We start from the raw sequence: 22,606 nt of genomic DNA, 5'->3' as shown, positions 1-22,606 counted from the left end.
TCTAACATACATGTTGTCGATTTAGATGGTTTAAGGAGTTTAGAAAATTCTTCCTCTCCTATAGCAATGAATTAATCAAAGTTTTCCTCAGGGAGACTACAATGCACTGCCTGATGCGATACTGTAGTAGACGGTTGCATAGTTATAATTTTCTCCCTGATATTATCAATCTTGTAAGTAAAGAAGTTCATTAAGTAATTACTGCTGTCCTGCTTGGAAATGTCTGGGGTTGAAGCTTTATTTTTCGTTAATTTAGCCACCGTTTCAAATAAATACCTAGGGTTTTGTTTATTTTCTTCTAATAGGGTTGAAAAATAAGCTGATCTAGCAGCTTTTAAGGCCCCTCTGTACGCAATCGTGCTCTCTTTCCATGAAATGCGGAAAAAAAAAATTTCTGGCTGCTCTCTTGAGGGCCTGAGTGTGCTTGTTGTACCACGGCATTGGACTATTTTCTTTAATCTTCTTCAAGTGCAAAGAAGCAACTGTGTCTAAAGTGCTGGAAAAGAGAGAGTCAAAAGTTTCTGCCGCAATATCGAGTTCTTCTAAGCTATCTGGGATGCTGAGAAGATAAAACTGATCAGGTATATTATTAATAAAGCAATCTTTAGTGGCAGAAGTGATAGGTCTAACATATTTGTAACACGGAGTCGACTTTGCAGCCTTGGCTAAATGAAGTAAACACGAGACTAGATAATGATCTGAGATGTCATCGCTCTGCTGTAGAATTTCAACGACATCAACATTGATTCCATGCGATAATATTAGATCTAGAGTATGATTACGACAATGAGTAGGTCCTGACACGTGTTGTCTAACTCCAATAGAGTTCAGAATGTCTATAAATGCCAATCCCAATGCATCTTTTTTTTAATCTACATGTAAATTAAAATCACCAACAATTAGGACTTTATCTGCAGCCAAAGACAGCATGAGACAACTACCAGGACGGTTGGTTTAGCCAGCCGTCATGTTTGAGCTCTAAGACTCAAACATGTTTTCATGTTTGAGGTCTAAGACTATGTGCCACTAGAGAGAAGAGCAGCACCATCCCAGGAGGGATGAACACCATCTCTTTTCAACAGGTCAGGTCTGCCCTAAAAACTTTCCCAATTGTCTATTAATTCTATATTATTTTGCGGACACCACTTAGATAACCAGCCATTGAGTGAGGACAGTCTACTAAGTATCTCATCACTCCTGCGAACAGGAAGGGGGCCAGTGCACCTCTTTAACGTTATTTTGGTGATCTCCGACTGGCGAAATCGAACATCATTAGCGCAGACGTGAATAATAATCTAAGAGAATTTACGATTTGCATAAGCCAGCACTTTTAAATTTGCTTTGATGACAGGTGCTCTGGCTCCCAGCAAACATGTGACTATGGTGGCCTCGCGCCGTTCTCTCACGTCCCTCGGCCTCGTCCTGTTCGCCACACTTACTATCCTCAATTAAAGTTTGGATGCGGGGCTCTAGTTCTGAAATCTTCTCCGTCAGCCTTAACAAATTTTATTGATAAAATGAATTAAAAAGTCTTAATCAAGCTCCTGTGTCCCTCAACAGGTGAGGGAGTCAGACCTCTGAACCCAATCGAGTTGTCGAGCTCTTCAAGGCAACTCGGGCCAGGCGTCATGACTCAGAGGAGGGGGTCAGCCGCCGGTCCGACAGGCAGGTGAATATTCCGATAAGTAGAACCTCTCAGGGCGTAGAACGGGATGGGTCTTGAAGTTCGGAGAATCTTTCCTTGAACAGGCAGGTGAATATCCAGGTACGTAAACCTTCTTGGAATGGGACAAAGTCCCAGACAGGGAGGTATTCCGTGTGCGTCTCTCCTTCAGGCAAGCATCACACGTTAGCAAAGAAATCCTTAATTAAAGAGACAGGGTCAGTTATACAAGTGCATGCACGCTTTTCCTTCAATAGGGAGACAAGGGTGTGGTGAACAGGACGGCTGAGGGACGTGAGAGAACGGCGCGAGGCCGGTGGTGCGATTGCTAATGAGCAACACCTGTGAAGCACACCGGTCTCGCATCTCTCACGGAGGAGCGGAAGCATAAAGGAGGAGTGACGACGTTGATGATCGAGAGAGGAACAGGCCTGTATTTTAGTTGAGTTTTGTTTTTTGTATTTGTGTTTTATTTTAGCCAGCAGTCGTCCGCGAGGGGCTGCTGGCCGTTATGTTTATTTTAGGTAAGCCAGCAGTCGTCCGCAAGGGGCTGCTGGCGGTATTTTAGTTTGGTTTGTTTTATTTTAATAAAGTTTATTTGAATGTTCGCCGGTTCCCGCCTCCTTCTTCCCTGAACATTGCTACAGAGGGCTTACGGCTAGAGTGCATTGCTGCAAAACAGACAGAGATGTGGCCAGTGTGTGTCTCTCCTTCAGGCAGCTATCACACAAGGGAACATTAGCGGCGAGATCTTCTATTAAACAGACAGAACAAGTTATACAAATGCCCACATTCTTCTCACATGCAGAGGTGAAACATACACACTCGACACTTGGAGTCTTCTTCAGTAACAGCGGACAAGAGTATGCACTGGAGAATACTCGGCAGTTAATATGTATATAAATCCCACACACCACAACCTCACTTCACGCCACTACTGTGTGACACTTCAATTCAGGCACTGCGTATCCACTCTCACTCTCAGTGCAATAAGGCCAGCACTCACCCAATGATCAATCCTTCCACTGTTGTGCTGAATCAGTTCTCATCAGAGGATGAAGAGATGCAGATGACTTCTCACGGCCACGGGGGACGAGCGTCTTCAATGCTCTCTCACTGACTTGGCAGACGGGACGTGAACAGTCTCTGACTGGGCAGGCGGGACGTGACCATTCTCTGACTGGGCAGACGGGACGTGAACAGTCTCTGACTGGGCAGACGGGATGTGAACAGTCTCTGACTGGGCAGACGTGACGTGAATAATCTATGACTGGGCAGACGGAACATGAACAGTCTCTGACTGGGCAGACGGAACGTGAACGGTCTCTGGGATAACAGCCTCTGACACCACCGCATGCTGTACAGGGACGGCCTCCGAAATGACTGCGTGTTGCACAGGGACGGCCTCCAAAACGCCAGCGCACTGCACAGGGATGACCTCCGAAATGGCCGCGTGCTGTACAGGGACAGCCTCTGAAATGACCGCATGCTGAACAAGGACGGCCTCCAAAACGATCGCACGCTGCACAGGAACGGCCTCTGAAATGACCGCATGCTGTGCAGAGACGATCACCGGGGCGTTGGGGAGATAAGAGGCCCTTCTCTTCCTCCTTCCTTGATGGCGAGGTGCAGCCTCAGTAGCAGACGGGACCAGTGGTGAGGATCTCGTGCTGGGCCAGTCCGGCGGCGCCGGATCAGAAAAATTGTTAGGCGGAGGACGGTGTCATTGAACTTGTCGACCACCTCCTCCCCTGCAACCTCCCCGAGTCCCGGAAAGCCTCGCCAGCCGTGTCCCCAGAAACGACTCACCATTTCTGCTGGAAGACTTCGCTGAAGTTTTAGCTGCTGCTGCTTCCTCAGTTAGCTGGGCCCATGAGACTCCTGAAACATCTGGGAGACTTGGGATGTCTGCCTAAGTGCAATTGCGCCCTGCGCTTTAGACCATGTGCTTAGATCGTTAAAATAGGGCCCGTAGTGTCCGTGACGTCACTCATAGGTTTCTGGAGAGCATTTTTAAAGCCCAAAGTCTGAGGAGTGAGCCACTCGTAGGTAAATGAAAATTGGAAAATAGGCGGGATTAGCTGAGGGGCCTTGACGGCTAACAGACAGCAGACAAACGGCTATAAGTGACAGCAGCGGCAATCCAACTGTAACTCAAGGGGCCATGCCCTTAATTATGCAGAACCTTAAGGCTCAATATAATTTAAACGGATGAGTTATACATAAATTCACCCCCCTCACAGTGTCACATGCCTGTCCTGTCTTGTGTTGCACATGGGTGTTTTGTTATTTTGGGCCATGTGCTCTTGTCCTTGTCTGATCCCTCCCCCTCGTTACCTGATTATTGTTTGAGTTCTTCCACCTGTCCCCTCTTGATTTGGTCCCTTCTTAAGTCTCCTCTTGTTTGCAGTCTTGGTTGGATCGTTGTTTAATGTCTCCCGTTCCCTGTGATATTCCACCCGTTCAGGTTTTGTTATTGTTTATTATTTCATTCAGTGTGTTTTTCCCCCCCGTGGGTTTTGCTTTGTGTTTGTTTCTTTTGTAATAAAGTAATCACTTCTCCTGCACTTGAGGCCTCACACCTTTTTGCATCGTGCCTTGCACGTTTCGTGACACACAGTTGTCAAAGGGCAAAATTAGCTACCAAAACCACTTTTTGTACCAGGCTGTAAAAAAAAAAAATTCTGCTATAAAGTTTTGACATGGGATTGACTTCTTTTGGAGCCTGTCTCTAGCGGCCAGTCGATGAATTGCAGTTTAAGTCACTTAAGTGTTGGATTCAAGAGAGAGACCGGAAGGTTGCCGCTTGGTCAATACTTATATTTTTCACTACCCACAAATAGACAGTTGTTTTTAAATGCAAATACGTGTGTATTTGTGTGTGCACTCTATGAAGAGCATCAACGTTTTTTTTATTTTTTATTTTGAGCATTATAGCCTTACACAGATGTCTGTTGAGTTCTGCATGCTCCTGAATCCCTACTAAGTACTTATCAACAAAGTGAACCAAGGAAACCCATGACAAGATCAAATGACAGGATCATGAGGGGAGCAGGGAATCACATGAAAAAAACAGAAAACATGACTATGACTAATAAACATGAACTTCAAAATACAAGACAGGACATAATAAACATGAACTGAGAGCATGAAAAACAGAACAAATAAACAAAAACGACGTGAAAACTGCACTTTATTCTTGGTTATTTACACTTGCACATTCACCCAAAATAGCTTACTTTCGTGTTGCAAAACAAGGTGGATCGATCTGCTTTAAATCTTCGAGTGTATATCCTCACACGGTTAAATTAATTAAACAGTTCCAGTTGGTTTTGCTATACAGAAACTTGTAAAGAGAACCATGAAATATTTGTACAGACTGAAATCTGTAACTTACATATCTCTTAATCTCTTGAAATATGTGATTTTGTCATAAAGAATTATAAATTACTTAAGAATGATGTTGAATGAATAAAATAAAATCTATGTTAGATGTTAAGACTAATTATTGACGCCAAACTCATCCCATGAGGCATATAGTGAAAATATTTATGGCATATTTTTTTTTTTATTTGTTGAACATTGTTACATAAGCAAGAGCTCAAATTTTCTGGTTTTGGCTCTTACGTCAGTAAAGCTAAGTAGCTATCTCAGCAAAGTGCCATTGAAACCCTTTTGTGCCCATCACAATCCCGAATTTGGCAGTATTTGACACTGGGATCTCAGTGGGAAATCACTCCACCCCTCCTACACCGCTTCAGACAACACGACAGAAGTATCTACAGTTTTTGTGTGTGTGTGCATGTGTGTGTGTGTGTGTGTGATATTCTGTTGTGCTCATTTGATTTTCCTCTTGAAACATCGTCACATGCTGTATGCTGAACACTTCACCCTGTGCATATTCAATTGATGTGTATTTTTGTGAACAGATGCACCATATGCATTTACCATATTGTGTATGTTTGTTTTAGATTTATATATTTATTTATTTATTTAATTATTACCATGTTCTTTAGGTACACTGTGAGGTGACTAAATAATACTGAATATGTAAAAGCATTGAGATATCTTATTTTCCCAATATGTCAAACACAAAGATAGACATAAAAATGAATAGCAAAAACGAGTTTCCATTAAATGGCACTTATTCAAAACCCAAAACAAATATTCTAAATGATCAGTCACATTTCAAAGACTCTAGTGAATCAAGCAAGCTAAACAGTCAGACAAGGGGTCAATGTTTTGTTGATTAGCAATCTCCATTGATGGCCATTCAGAAACTCCATTGTTTATTATTTTGTGTTCTGACGCCCACGTGGGTCCCACTTTATATTAAGTGGCTTTAAGTACAATGTACTTACATTGAAACTAATAATTTGATACAATGGACTTATTGTGTACATACATGTTTTTACATTGTACTTTGTACTTATTTAAAAATTACCTGCATGTAATTACAGCTGTAAATAATGTATGTAATTACATTTGTAATTATACTGTTGACCCTTCCCTTACACCTTAAGCCACTCTTAAACCTACCCATACCACCACACCAGCCCCTAACCTTACCCGTATCACACCTTAATAGCAGCAAAAGTGGTTTACAATACAAAATGAACTCAAGTACAATGTACATATTTTTCAATGTAAGTACATAATACTTAAAAACACTTAATATAAAGTGAGACCAAAAAGGGTAGCGGGAAACATGTAAGTGTTTCATTATATGTTTAAGTACATGTCTTGCTAGTAAGCAATATTTTAAAGGGTTAACCTTTAGACAAATTTAAAAGAATGTTGAGTATCATATTTGCTGAGTATTATTTTTGATACACCAGGCTTTTATATACCATATAGTATGGTATGGTTGAGAAAATGGATCTCACTAATAAGGAGGAAAACAATATATTTATATATATTTATATATTTGTAATGTTTAGTTGTAATGTTAATGTAATATTTATATATTGATGTGTTTAATCAACTCCAGCACTTTCTTTTAAATAACTGTATCTATGAGGCTTTTCAATCTGGGTTCAGGACTGCCCACAGCACCGAGTCTGCCCTTCTGCGAGTGCTAAACGACATTTTTATCTCCACTGATTCTGTGGTTCTAGTTCTCTTAGACCTTTCGGCAGCTTTTGACACTGTTGACTACTCTGTTGGCTAGACTTGAGACTGAGGTGGGCCTAAAAGCTTCTGTCTTGTCATGGTTGCGGTTTTACCTTTCTGACAGAAAGTTTTTAGTTAAGATGGGTAATTTCTCCAGCTCCATGGCCCCTCTAACATGTGGTCTTCCACAGGGCTCCATTTTGGCTCCCTCTTTATTTTCTCTATACATGCTATCGTTGGGCGCTATCTTAAGGAAACACAGTATATCATTTCATTTGTATGCGGACGACACCCAAATTTACATTCCATTCAAGAGAAATTATCCTACAGCATTAAACTCTCTTCTGCTATGCCTAGAGGAGGTGAAGGCATGGCTGGCTCAAAACTTCCTCTCTCTAAATGATGATAAGACCGAGGTCATTGTTTTCAGCCCGAGTGAAAGGTCTCAGTGTATAAGCCCAGACTTGGGGAACCTATCTCCCTTTAAGTCTACAGGAGTGTGGAACGTCTCGGTTACATATGTAACCCTCGTTCCCTGAGTAGGGAACGGAGACGTTACGTCGGATGATGATGAATGGGGGTTTCGCCTAGAAAGCCAATCATCTTCGTGTATTATAAAACGAGCCAATGGCGATGACATGCCATGGGTCTGCGGAATTTGCATAGCTTAACTCCGCCCCACCTCGTGGGTATAAAAGGAGGACGCTCGGCAACATGCAGATATGTCTTCGCTGAGGAGCCGAGACTGAACTCAGGCGTCTACCCAGCGGTACAGCGGAAGTGGCAGGGAGACGTAACGTCTCCGTTCCCTACTCAGGGAACGAGGGTTACATATGTAACCGAGACGTTCCCTTTCGTAGTCACTCCGAGTTACGTCGGATGACGACGAATGGGGGTCCCCGTAAAATCACGCCACCTTCACAGCTGTCTTCCAGTGCCCTGCGAAAGTCTGATCCCCCTGTCGTGATACTGGCACGGACGAAGGAGTCCTACTTAACACAGGAATACCAAGGTACACTGGGAAGCATATCTCAGAGGAGATATGCCGCAGCATGCCTACCCGTAGGGAGGACTTAAGAAACACATATGGCCGGAGGGCTACATATGGAGGAACACTGGAGTGACCAGCCCGAGGGGTGGCAACTTTCAACTCCAGGAGGGCAAGGTGGCTTGCCAAGGGAAAGACACATGCTCAAGGAGGCTTACAGTGGAAATACACATGTGGGGGTTACTCAGGGAGGAACCATGCACACGGAGGCACCTAGCCGACGCCCAGGCAATAGACACTAGCGCCAGCGTCAACAGTGCTGGAGGAACTCAGGGCTTCAGAGAGGAAGGCTCACCTGAGGAATAATCGCACGTATCCAGTCCGTGGAGTGGAATGGCGAGCAAGCGAAGACACCTGAGCGGGTCCAGTACTAGCTAACTGAAGCAAGTACACGAGAGGACACAGGCTCCACTCGGAGATTATAGAATCTGGCGAATGTGTTGGGTGTCGCCCAGCCTACAGCTCTACAAATGTCTGCCAGCGAGGCGCCATGCGCTAGAGCCCAGGAGGAAGCCACATTCCGGGTGGAGTGGGCTGTCACACCAAGGGGGCACGGTCGGCCTTGCTGTTGGTAAGCCAAAGCAATGGCGTCCACTATCCAGTGAGACAACCTCTGCTTTGAGAGAGCCTTACCCTTCAGTCTCCCACCATAACAGACAAAGAGCTGGTCTGAGGTCCTGAAACACTGCATTCTGTCTATGTAAGCACGGAGAGCTCGTACTGGACAGAGCAGTGCCAAGGCTGGGTCTGCCTCCTCCCGGGGCAGCGCTTGCAGGTTCACCACCTGGTCCCGGAAGGGAGTGGTGGGAACCTTGGGCACATATCCAGGCCAGGGTCTAAGGATCACGTGAGAGTGACCGGGCCCGAATTCCAGGCACGCTTCGTCAACGGAGAATGCGTGCAGGTCCCCTACCCTCTTGATAGAGGCCAAAGCAACCAGGAGCGCTGTCTTCATAGACAGGAACTTAAGCTCAACTGAATGCAGAGGCTCAAAGGGAGCCCTCTGCAGGGCATTTTAAGACCACTGAGAGGTCCCAAGAGGGAACGAGAGGAGGGCGAGGAGGATTCAGTCTCCTCGCTCCTCTCAGGAACCTGACGATCAGGTCGTGCTTCCCCAGAGACTTACCTTGAACTGCTTCGTGATATGTGGCGATAGCGGCCACATACACCTTCAGGGTGGAGGGAGACAGCCTTCGCTCCAACTCATCTTGCAGGAAGGAAAGCATGACAGAGATCGAGCATCTCCTGGGGTCTTCTCGACGAGAAGAGCACCAGTTGACGAAGAGGTTCCACTTCAACGCATAGACATGTCTCGTGGACGATGCTCTAGCGGAAGTGATGGTAGCCGCCACCGCTGGTGGCAGGGTACTCAAACCTGCCAAAAACTCGTCCAGGAGCCACACGTGGAGCCTCCAGAGATCGGGTCGAGGGTGTACCAGTTCGGAGAACCAGGTCCGGGTGGGCCAATACGGCGCAACCAGAATGAGCTGCTCCTCGTCCTCCTTGATCTTGCACAAGGTCTGTGCGAGAAGGCTCACTGGGGGAAACGCATATTTGCGTAGGCCCCGCGGCCAGCTGTGCGCCAGTGCATCCGTGCCGAGGGAGCCCTCGGTCAGGGAATAGAACAGGGCGCAATGGGTCGAGTCGTGAGAGGCAAACAGATCTATCTGTGCGTCCCCGAACTGGTCCCAAATCAGCTGAACCGACTGGGGATGGAGTCGCCATTCGCCGGAGATGGACCGAAACCGTGACAGCTCGTCGGCTGCAAAGTTCCGATCTCCCGGAATGTAGATAGCACGAAGGGACCTCGGGTGCTTCTGATTCCATGAGAGGAGGTGGCGTGCGAGTTGCGACATACGGCGGGAGCGTAGACCACCCTGACGGTTGATGTACGCTACAGTCGCGGTATTGTCTGAACGGACTAGTACGTGTTGACCCCTGAGCAACGTGAGGAAACGGTGCAGGGCAAGGCGTACTGCCAGCAACTCGAGGCAATTGACATGCAAAAGGCGCTGGGGTCCTGTCCAGGAGCCCGCGGCAGCATGTCCGTTGCACATGGCGCCCCAACCCGTGGAAGAGGCATCTGTGGAGACAACAACATGCCTGGAAACTCGTTCTAGGGGAACTCCGGCCCGTAGAAAGCTGAGGTTCCTCCATGGAGTGAAGGACTGACGGCAGGTCGGAGTCACTGGGACTCGGAACGTGCCGTGATGCCATGCCCACCTCGGGACTCGATTGCGAAGCCACAGCTGAAGCGGTCTCATATGAAGCAATCCGAGCGGCGTTGCCGCGGCTGCAGATGCCATATGCCCCAAGAGCCTCTGAAACAATTTCAGTGGGACCACACTCTTGCCATCGAACTGTCGAAGACAAGTCAGCAGCGAGTGTGCGCGCTCGCTCGTAAGCTGCGCGGACATGGCGACCGAGTCGATCTCCATACCGAGAAAAGAGATCCTCTGCACGGGGCAGAGGTTGCTCTTCTCCCAGTTGACCCGAAGGCCCAGACGGGCTAGGTGCCGGAGCACAAGATCCCTGTGTTCGCAAACCTGGTCTCGAGAGTGAGCTAGGATCAGCCAGTCGTCGAGATAGTTCAGGATGCGAACTCCGTGTTCCTGAAGGGGAACAAGGGCAGCCTCCACGACCTTCGTGAAGACGCGAGGAGACAGGGCTAGCCCGAAGGGGAGAACCGCGTACTGGTATGCCTGCCCCTCGAAAGCAAACCGTAGGAACGGTCTGTGTCGAGGTAAGATGGAGACATGAAAGTAGGCGTCCTTCAGGTCTATCGCTGCAAACCAATCCCGTGGCCGCACACATTCGAAAATGTGTTTGGCCTTGAGCATCTTGAACGGCAGCCTGTGAAGGGAGCGGTTCAAGACGCGTAGATCCAGGATCGGCGGTAACCCACCGGACTTCTTGGGGACAATGAAGTACGGGCTGTAAAACCCTGACTTCATCTTGGCTGGAGGGACAGTCTCGATTGCACCCTTTGCCAGCAGGGTGGCAACCTCCGCTCTCATGATAGGGGCATTGCCACCGACCATAGTGAAGCGAACTCCCCTGAAGCGGGGAGGAGACCGTGCGAACTGAATCGCATAGCCGAGCCTGATAGTTCAGGCAACCCAGCGAGAAAGGCTGGGAAGCTCCAACCAAGCTGTCAGATACTGAACCAGCGGGGTCATACGAACCACAGGCGTCCCCCCGGAGGGGCAGCGAAGCGGAGTGACCGGCCCAGGCGAGGGTGGCAAAGCGGCCCGGTGCGGGGGCGCGGTCATGCTCCGCGTCCTGACAGAGGAGACCAGGGAAGGACCAGCGTTCCACGGGGGTCTGCTCTGCCAGGGGTCTGGCGATAGAGGGGGACGAGAGTGGCGAGGTCCGGAGGCGGCACACACTGCGGTCCGAGAACTCTGTGACAGAGAGGGATGAGAGCGGCGAGGCCCGGGGGCGTCGCGCACTGTCAACCGGCTCTGTGTGCTCTGTGATGGGTGTATTGGTTCTTTCTTTGACCATAATAGGGTACTGCCCACCCGATTACTGTTTAATCGCCTCAGACTGCTTCTGTGCTGAGAAAGGCGGAGAAAGCTGACGAATGTACACGGGAGGTCAAGGGAGCCTTCCATGATTTCGTCAACTCCTCATGCACCTCCGGGAAGAATGGCATTGGGGTTGGCTGTGGCCGTGAGGCGGCAGCCACACCCAAAAACCAATCATCCAACCGCGAGCGCTCAGGCTCGAATGAGATCATTGAGTCTAGACCTCAGTGTTGCGATGGCCATGTTCCCACAGAAGGAACATGAGTCATCCACAAGCGCTGCTTTAGCGTGTTCTAAGCCCAAACACGCAAAGCAGCGATTGTGCCCATCAAAGGAAGACAGGAAACGACCGCACCCAGAAGAACACGGGCGAGACATCTTTAAAAAGACGTGCCACGTGCAGCTCTTTTAGAGAAAAAACTAAGCGATGCTGAGGCGACCAGGGAGAAACACACAGACTGGCAGATCACTGCTCAGATCGCAGGCAATGTGAACTCGCTGGGTACCGCCGTCACAACAACACCGGAAGGTTCGCTCGTCACAGAAGATGAAGTCAGGATTGGCTTGTGGAGTGAAGAGAAGCTCTTGGCTGCGAAGCGAAAACATATCTACATGTTGCCGAGCGTCCTCCTTTTATACCCACGAGGTGGGGCGGAGTTACGCTATGCAAATTCCGCAGACCCATGGCATTTCATCGCCATTGGCTCGTTTTATAATACACGAAGATGATTGGCTTTCTAGGCGAAACCCCCATTCGTCGTCATCCGACGTAACTCGGAGTGACTACGAAAGGGAACTTAGGTGTTCTTGTTGACCAGTCTTTAAAATTTGACAAACACATATCAGCTGTCATCAGCTCCGGTTTCTTCCAACTTCGTTTACTATCTAAAATCAAAGGCTTTCTTACTCCGATAACTTTGGAAATGGCGGTTCATGCATTCATCACGTGCAGGCTAGACTACTGCAATTCACTTTATTGTGGAATATCAGTTTCTCAAATTGCCCGTCTTCAGTTGGTCCAAAATGCTGCGGCTAGACTTATTCTCAACTGTCGCAAATATGACCATATCTCTCCAATTCTTAAATCATTACACTGGCTGCCAGTCCGGCAGAGAATATATTTTAAAATCCTCCTTTTTGTTTTCAAATCTTTACATAACTTAGCTCCAGTCTATCTTTCCGAAATTATTCATCCCTATACTCCGTCCAGAAGCCTAAGGTCTCACGACCAGGCTCTGCTGGTAGTCCCTCGTGTCAGACTTAAGCGTAGAGGGGAGCGTGCTTTTGCAGTGGCAGGGCCTCGTCTGTGGAACAACTTGCCCCTAGAGATCCGAACGGCCCCCAACCTTTCTATCTTTAAGTCTTTGGTAAAAACCTACCTGTTCTCTTTAGCATATTGATCTCTATTTTTAATTATTTTACTATTTTACAATTGAGTCTCTGACAAGGCTACTCGTACCTTTGCTGCTTTTTATGTGTTCTATGGGTTGTTTTGCTGTTTTTACTTTTCTTATTTGTGTGTTCTGTACAGCACTTTGATCTGTCTAAGCGGCTGTTTTAATGTGCTATATAAATAAATGAACTTGAACTTGAACTTATTTAAATCAATTTTATTCAGAATACTAAACTGAAGAAATTGGTGCAGATGTTATTTATATGGCCAAAAAAGTAAGTTGAAATTCTGATATAATGTAAATAAGATCAGACTACTTACTGATGATATTTAAAGGTTTATTTTTATGATCAAATATCTTTATTTTCATCTGTAAAAAATATTATGCAATGCAATACATTGACGATTAAGAGATTCTCAATATTCCTCAAAAGACTGTGAATTGTGCAAACCAAATATGATACAGTAAGAATAATAGGGTTAATTATATACACTTACAGCTTCACATCACAAACTTCCTGCAGCCGAACAACTGCCATTGAGATGACTGATAATGTCAGATACCTGTCTGTGACATTGACAAATGCAACACTCCCTCTCATGGACAAGGGGACAGACATACAGACACAGACACACACGCATGCACGCACACACACACACACGCACACACTCCTAATAGATTAGCTTTCCAATCTCACAGTGATGAGTGGCATAAAGTTGACTAGCACACAGTTGGGAGCTCTAGACCAAATGTTGAGATGAACAGATGTCTTTGAGAAAATTCATTAGCACATCCATCTTGTTTGAATATGAGATTCAAGAGTGATTTTCACCTTCAAAACATTCAGAATGCAATCTGACTGAATCGTTTTGGCAGGATATACCTTTAAAGTCAGTGCACAAGCATGATCACAAGCACATACACACATGCATGCAAACCGTATCATCTGGGGAGTGGGATCCTTTGAATGAGTCCCAAGTGACTCCCTCCCCAGCCTCCTCATGGCTGATCTTCTCTGCCGCCCGCTGAGCAGTCGTGCGGCCCGGTGTGTGATTCAGACAGAGATGAACGTTCTGCTCCATTTAACACACATGCTGAAGTTTTCCAGCGCATGTACCTGAGTGACATCTATCATTCCATCTGAGCTCACTCACTTCCTCCAGCGATCTTCAGGGACTTCAGATCTTCAAACTTCACAGTGCAACTTTATGAACTTTAGATATGTTTGTAATACAATACTTATTTTACTTGACAGATATTAAGCATGTGACTGATGAATATTGCAATAGGCAATGATATAATTATTCAACCCCCATTGCAAATCAGGCTAATTGGCAAAATTTACAGACTTTCAACTGTTTGCAATAACAAATCAAACAAAAGTAATTGAAATAGCTCAACACAAGAAATCTTTCAAGTGGTTTCCCCAAATTTAACTGAAAATGTAACTTTTAATGACTTCTGCAGTTTCTGTATATAGGCTATACACACACACACACACACACACACACACACACACACACACACACACACACACACACACACACACACACACACACACACACACTTTAGAATTTTTATTATTATTATTTTTTTATTTTTTTAAACCATGTGTCACTCGCAGTGTATGCCACTTTAATGAGGAATAAAATTGTACTGAGGAACACTTGTTTTCTTTTGCAGTTTTTTTTATTTTATTTTAAATGCTTACTGTAAGTCAGAGCAGGGTCAGACTGTCATACAGTTCGATTTACATGTATAACAAGCAAGTTTTAGTTACTCGCCAAAGATTTACTCACATCTGGCCATCTGCGAGTGTAATTTTGTACCCTGTGGTTACATGGTACAAGTGATGAGCAGAAAAAAAATATTTAAATTACAATGGCAGCATGCGCACGGTACCATTAAACACCTGCTTCATTAGTTAATGAATAGAAATAAACTCTAAAAGAAGCGCAGGCAGGCCTTGGGAGACGTGCTGATGCGTTGAAGAGCAGGACTATACGCTGGATCACCTTGTAGGGGCCTTAGGTATACCTGTAACAGTAATTGCGGTTGTTAAGAGCTCAGAAACATTTAATAGGTGTAATTATTCTGACATTCCACAAGGATGTTCATGCACACTGCAGGTCCCCTGGAAAAGAGCAGCAATGCGTACAAACCAGCAGCATGTCTGACATCCTATATTTTCTGTGTGCCATGTGCTTAATACATCTTTTACTTAATTTAAATTTTTGCTGACAGACAAATATCCTTTCCTTTTACATAGGCCTACTGTAAAAAAAAAAAAACCCCAAAAAACCTCTAATGATCAAAAGTGGGGAACATGATCTGCAAACTTGAATTTGTGAGCATTTAAATTGCCGCCTTGTTTGAGTGTTGCCAATAGAGTGCAAATAAATTGAATCAGCTGATATGGGCAGTTTGGTATATATATATTTTTTTCCAGTCGGCTAATGACAGCTGATACCCGAGCTTGACTACATAGCCTGCCTGAACTAACGCGGTGATTGATTATTATGTTATTTTGTTAACACTTTATTGTAGTGTCCTTGTTACCAAAGTAATAACAGTAAATTAGGCACAATTACATGCAACAACCCTCAACCAAATTCTAATTCTACCCTAAGCCTTTATTAAATACATATAGTTAATAAATATTACTCAGTACTTACATACTTAAATATATACTTACACAATGACAACTTAAAATAAAGTGTAACCGTTATGTTATTTAAGCGTGTATGTCATTACACATATGCATTGATGGTATAATTTAGAACAATTTATATTAACCTTAAATGTAATAATGAATAACACACTACAATTAAAATGATTTTAAAAAGTACATTGAATGTTCTTTAGTGTGTTAGTGAGTGAGTGAGAGTGTGAGAGTGTGAGAGTGTGAGAGTGTGAGAGTGTGAGAGTGTGAGAGTGTGAGAGTGTGAGAGTGTGAGAGTGTGAGAGTGTGAGAGTGTGAGAGTGTGAGAGTGTGAGAGTGTGAGAGTGTGAGAGTGTGAGAGTGTGAGAGTGTGAGAGTGTGAGAGAGTGTGAGAGTGTGAGAGTGTGAGAGAGTGTGAGTGAGTGAGTGAGTGAGTGAGTGAGTGAGTGAGTGAGTGAGTGAGTGAGTGAGTGAGTGAGTGAGTGAGTGAGTGAGTGAGTGAGTGAGTGAGTGAGTGAGTGAGTGAGTGAGTGAGTGAGTGAGTGAGTGAGTGAGTGAGTGAGTGAGTGAGTGAGAGAGAGAGAGAGAGAGAAATATAAAAATTTTGTAAATTTTGCCATTGTATGCCTAATATCGATGTACTAGAAATGTTTTTGGAAACACAGAATATCTGAAAATCTTCCAATTCCTCTCCCATAGCAAGGGAGCTTTCGTGGTGAAGGGGCCTCTGCCAATTATCCACAGTCTGCCGCTCGAGACCGTTTTATCCATCCATTGAAACACAGCAACTGATGGATTACCAGTGTGAGATGTGAAGAGGAGGGCAAACTAAATCATACAGGCCGAGTTCAGATGTGTAGGAGGGTGAGTCCAGGCCATGAAGACACAGCAGACAAAGTTAGATGGAAGTCCCATCACCTCTTCACGACACCCTTTGAAGGATTAAGCCTTTAAGTGTCTGAAAGTTTGCCTTTTAATGGAAACAGAGAGCAAGGATTAGAAAGATAAAAATCACCTCTGTAGAGGCGACACTCCCTGCCTCCACATGCACTGAGGTGAGATACATGTCAATGCTCAGGGGAGGAAGGGATTAATTGTTTGCTCCCCTCGGTGATACAATCATGTTTTACAACCGGAGCCCTGAGGGAGGACCAGACAGCTTCTGGCAGTCGCTGTGCCTGCTGAAAGTATTTTTTAATTGGATATGAGAAATGAAGACCTGCTAGTAGGAACAAGCCTTAGTCTCACTTAGTCTTGTGTTGACAGACTTCTGAGTAAAGCCACCAGCTCTGGTTTACAATGCCATAGGTTCTTGCCATGAACTGCCCACTTAGACAAGAAAAGGCTGCCTGACTGACCTGGAAACCGGCCAATCACAGTTTGTGTTGTTTTCATGTGACATTTACTCTGCAAAAAATAGGTTAATATAATTTGCAATTAGTGTTTTTGATTAATTATATTGTTTCAGTCACTGAAACAAAGGAATTTACTTAGGCTATGCAACACTGCATAAGACTTGTTTTCATGGATTGTGTCATACTTTAAGTGTATTTTGTCTTACTGCACCTGCAGATTATTTGTATTATTTGCATTAAACCTACATATCTTGTGCATTATTCCTTCTCTAATAAATCTTAGGGCTTTTAACACTTGAGATAGTTAACCCTGGGTCATTCTAAAAAGAATCCTGGGTTATCTCACTTCATGTTTCACACTGATCATAATTTAACTGGGGTTAACAATTAATCCTGGTTATTCATAGCTGAGGTTTCACACTGTACATTCCAAAACCCAGGGTTAATGTCCTTATTTGCATATTTGCGGTGTCAGAGTCACTGCTTGGATGAACGCTGCAAACAATACGTTTACACAAAGGCTCTAAAATTGCGCATCCTCATATTATATATTGCCGACTACTATAAAGTTTACACTTGATGGACTTTTTGGACTATAAAGGTAAGAATGAAACAGTCTTTTCTTCACACCAATTGTCACATTTTATGTTGTTGCTTGACATTTTTCCCCTCAAACACTGAAAATACATATACAGTTTTTCTCAGTCGCTTTGGTGCATTTCTCAGATCAGAAATGAAATTCTCAAAACTACTACTTGTTCAACCTACACATCATCTAGTCACTTGTGCACATCATAAAAACAGTTTCTCATTCTTTTGAACAAGTTACGATTGCTTTGGTACATTCATGCAATTGACTATGTACAATTGTCTGTGGTTTCCAACATTATCAGTTGCTAATGCCATGTTGTTCAATTTATTTTATAGTTATTTTAAATTTATTAAATAGTTCTCTGTGTAATAGTCTTCTTACCCCTCAAAACATTGTAGGTCATCGTATAAGCCATTAAATGCAAAATGGTTGATCTAGTTGTCATAAACTGTCAAGCATATTTTCTACACATTTCTATTAGACTTTTTGTAAATGTGCCATGAATTGATGAATTGTGCAGGTGAATCTTGACTTTCACTAATGAAGAGAATGTAGATCAAACAATGAGAAACCAGTTCTCTGAAATAGCTCAAAGTTGCATCTCATGAACCTTCCAACCCAGTCTCACGGCATATCTATTGAACACGAATTTCCCCTTTTTTCGTGTCACTCAGCACGACTTTCAATCTAATGTATTTCAATAGGAAGTACAGGTGCTGGTCATATAATTAGAATATCATCAAAAAGTTGATTTATTTCAGTAATTCCATTCAAAAAGTGAAATTTGGATATTATATTAATTCATTACACACAGACTGATATATTACGAATGTTCATTTCATTTAATTGTGATGATTAAAACTGACAACTAATGAAAATCCCAAATTCAGTATCTCCGAAAATTAGAATACTACTTAAGACCAATACAAAAAAAGGATTTTTAGAAATGTTGGCCAACTGAAAAGTATGAACATGAAAAGTATGAGCATGTACAGCACTCAATACTTAGTTGGGGCTCCTTTTGCCTGAATTACTGCAGCAATGCGGCGTGGCATGGAGTCGATCAGTCTGTGGCACTGCTCAGGTGTTATGAGAGCCCAGGTTGTTCTGATAGTGGCCTTCAGCTCTTCTGCATTGTTAGGTCTGGCGTATCGCATCTTCCTCTTCACAATACCCCATAGATTTTCTATAGGTCAGGCGAGTTTGCTGGCCAATTAAGAACAGGGATACCATGGTCCTTAAACCAGGTACTGGTACGTTTGGCACTGTGTGCAGGTGCCAAGGCCTGTTGGAAAATGAAATCTGCATCTCCATAAAGTTGGTCAGCAGCAGGAAGCATGAAGTGCTCTAAAACTTCCTGGTAGACGGCTGTGTTGACCTTGGACCTCAGAAAACACAGTGGACCAACACCAGCAGATGAGATGGCACCCCAAACCATCACTGACTGTGGAAACTTTACACTGGACTTCAAACAACATGGATTCTGTGCCTCTTCTCTCTTCCTCCAGACTCTGGGACCTTGATTTCCAAAGGAAATGCAAAATTTACTTTCATCAGAGAACATAACTTTGGACCACTCAGCAGCAGTCCAGTCCTTTTTGTCTTTAGCCCAGGTGAGACGCTTCTGACGCTGTGTCTTGTTCAAGAGTGGCTTGACACAAGGAATGGGACAGCTGAAGCCCATGTCTTGCATACGTCTGTGTGTGGTGGTTCTTGAAGCACTGCTTCCAGCTGCAGACCACTCTTTGTGAATCTCACCCACATTTTTGAATGGGTTTTGTTTCACAATCCTCTCCAGGCTGCGGTTATCCCTATTGCTTGTACACTTTTTTCTACCACATATTTTCCTTGCCTTCGCCTCACTATTAATGTGTTTGGACACAGAGCTCTGTGAACAGCCAGCCTCTTTAGCAATGACCTTTTGTGTCTTGCCCTCCTTGTGCAAGATGTCAATGGTCGTCTTTTGGACAGCTGTCAAGTCAGAAGTCTTCCCCATGATTGTGTAGCCTACAGAACTAGACTGAGAGACCATTTAAAGGCCTTTGCAGGTGTTTTGAGTTAATTAGCTGATTAGAGTGTGGCACCAGGTGTCTTCAATATTGAACCTTTTCACAATATTCTAATTTTCTGAGATACTGATTTTGGGATTTTCATTAGTTGTCAGTTATAATCATCATGATTTCCATTACACGAGAGTAGATGTTAAAACTTCATGCTGATTTGTACTCGGCTTTCGCCAAGATAAGCACCAACTAAGAAGTAGCTTTACAGTAACCTATGCTTCTCCATCCATTTACGCTTCTTTCCAAATGATGATGTGAATCTCCTTCTGTCTGGTGTTAATAGCTGCAGTGTATTTACACACACAACGGCTGCAGCCACAGTGCGGTCAACTCATGACAACCGTCTGGATTGAGCAGAGTAGGGGACATCTCTAGGGTCTTCAAGTGGGCACCTTCCGTCCTCAGTGTTTCGTCGACCAGCCCACGACACCTCAAGAGGGCTCGACAGTGACTCTGGCGTCACAGAGTCACCCCCCTTCGTCCCCCACTCAACTCAGTCCAGCTTACTCCCCTTTACATCCCTCCTGCTGTTGAGGTTGCTCCTTCCTCGTAGTTCGCATGTGACCTAACCACAATCTCTCACAACCCGACCATACGCGCCAACCCGTTTTACTAAGGCTGTAGAGCACCACTGCGGACGTTAAAGCGGTCAGTGGCAACGGTTCCGTATGGCATACTACCGCAAAACACAATATCTGTCCAAACACCAATCCTCATTCACGCAAAATACACAGGAACGTAATAACTGTACTTACTATGCAAACTATACAAATAAACCAACAGACTCATCAAATTTTCAAGAATTTTTCGAAACCGTAGCATGGCGGCCTCTGTTGACAGCCAGCTAGACTCTTTCCGTCTCAACCACAGCCAGTTGCTGCTCCTCTCTGCTGCTTCAGATAAGTTCTTTACTGTGCGACACAACTCTTGGTTCCTTTTAATCAAAATTAAAAGGAATGAATACTTGAAATATATCAGTCTGTGTGTAATGAATGAATACAATATCCAAATTTCACTTTTTGAATGGAATTACTGAATCTAAATAAACTAAATCAACTTTTTGATGATATTCTAATTATATGACCAGCACCTGTATATTTTGTGTCTCAACCACGTTTTTTTTTTCTGCCAATCTGGACAACCCAGTCTCACGGCAGTTCCTTCCATTGGCAAGCATATATACAGTGCTGCATGCAAAAGCAAAGTTCTGCCTAAAGGGTCTTTCCTGTGTTTGCCTTTCTAATGTTGTATTTTTGCTTTTGTGGCCCTATTTCTATTTCTTTTCTATATAACAATAATATTGTATTTTTTTTTGTTAGACCACAAGTAAAAGTGTAACCGTGAATCCTATCAGTCTCTTTCAATCAATAACTAACGTACAGTAGTGTGTAAATTTGTACTTTTGAAATGGATATATGGCATACAGAAGAAGCGCAGCTTTGTACATTTCAATACAGTAACTGTCATCCAAACTATTGCCATTGTTTACATCAGGTAATACTAACAGGGTGCAGTGCTTTATTGACAACATGACTAAGCATTTTGACTATCTTGACTCAAGGACTTTTCATTCTTATGGCAATGATATGTTCACTGACATAAATACTTACTTTTGAGAGATGAACTAAAGATTTTGACTAAGTTACAGGCTTTTCCAGGTAATCCAATGTTTGGTGCTGTTTGTATAAATTGTTTTGAGAATGCACATACTTCTTTGCAAATATTAAGGATGATTTGAGAAATGCACCAAACTGACTGAGAAAAACTGTAAAAATTGAAAAAAATAAAACTGAAATGATATTTGCTAAATCGTACATATTTTACGAGTTGACCAATTCGTATGAATTTGTACGAATGACCTACCCCTGACCCCGCCCCTAAACCTACCCATTACTGGTGTTTAGACAAATATGAATTCGTACGAATTGGTCGTGAGATAGCGTTGGAGTTACTGGCTGAATTATGCCCGATTTACCCCTCCCGACATCCAGAGATACATCGTGTCCAGAGCATTGGTCGGTTCCGATGTTTGGCCCAGATTATCTAGTAATATGAGGCATTTACAGATCAAATCCTAAACGTCAAGATCTGCTCGCAGACACATCGGGGCCACCCCGACAATATCAAACAGGTTTGATATCTAGGATTTAAATCGGGATGATTATAACGTCGACAACGATTACTTCAGTACTTTCACAATAGCACTGACGTGGCGACCACAAAACAACAAGCCGCTGTAGGCTACGAGTCCGGTGGACAACGGGGATGGAGGAACAGCTGGTCGAAACATGGAAACACGACTGCCTTTATAATGTGTCCTCATATAATGTCTACAGCAATTTGCAGCGACACAGTATCCATTTTCTTTACATACGCTACCCCGTGAGATCACATGTGGTGCTAAATCTGGCATGATAATCTTAAGAATATCTTATTGTTTTGTTATGCCCCATGATTTTAAATCTTGTAGTGTGTGCAGGTTTGAGATTTGTAAGAAGAAAATCTGTGAAGATTCTCCTTATGCAACCAGATTTCACAATCGGTTAAGATTTTATAAACTCCTGTACTGTCTGAGGCTGCGGCTTTAGAGCCTCAAACAAAACTCTGAGTATCTGTCAATGATTTGATGCCACTAACCTGACACAGACGGAGAGTGAAAGGACTTTACGTGGTCCGTGGGTGTGCTGTCCGGAACTACTGTGAGAAGAATCAAACACTGTTGAAACCTTTCTTTCAAGTCATCATAATTATATATAACAGTTCACTTTCATCTATCCTCAGCGTATCTCAATTTGTGATGTCCATGAACTCTTTCTGCACTTTTCTTTGACAGCTGAATGATAAACAAGGTCCTCTCGAAACCTTATTGAGACTCGTTTCTGATGGAGCAGCTGGTACTAGAAAGTGAACGCAGTTACGCACGCCACTTATTTACATGTCTCGGCCACACTGCCAGCTATAAGTGGACTGCGCCTCCATCACACAAACATAGAAAAGGCCCTCTCATGCCATAAAAGACACAGCATGAAACATGCAGTGATGAGAGGAACTATACAGGGTGGGGAATTGCGAGTTTATGGATTTTCAGGTTGCTGTGGCAACAGCAGCAACCGTTCTTTGAAATAGCTTTAGAAGAAAATTTTGACAGTCTATTAAAAGCAGGGGAGACTATAGAAAAAAATGCACA

Source organism: Siphateles boraxobius, unplaced genomic scaffold (assembly GCF_051911475.1).
Source record: "Siphateles boraxobius isolate OS27281-9 unplaced genomic scaffold, OSU_SipBor_1 66, whole genome shotgun sequence".
Classification (NCBI taxonomy): domain Eukaryota; kingdom Metazoa; phylum Chordata; class Actinopteri; order Cypriniformes; family Leuciscidae; genus Siphateles; species Siphateles boraxobius.
Note: the sequence above shows the minus strand (reverse complement) of the source record.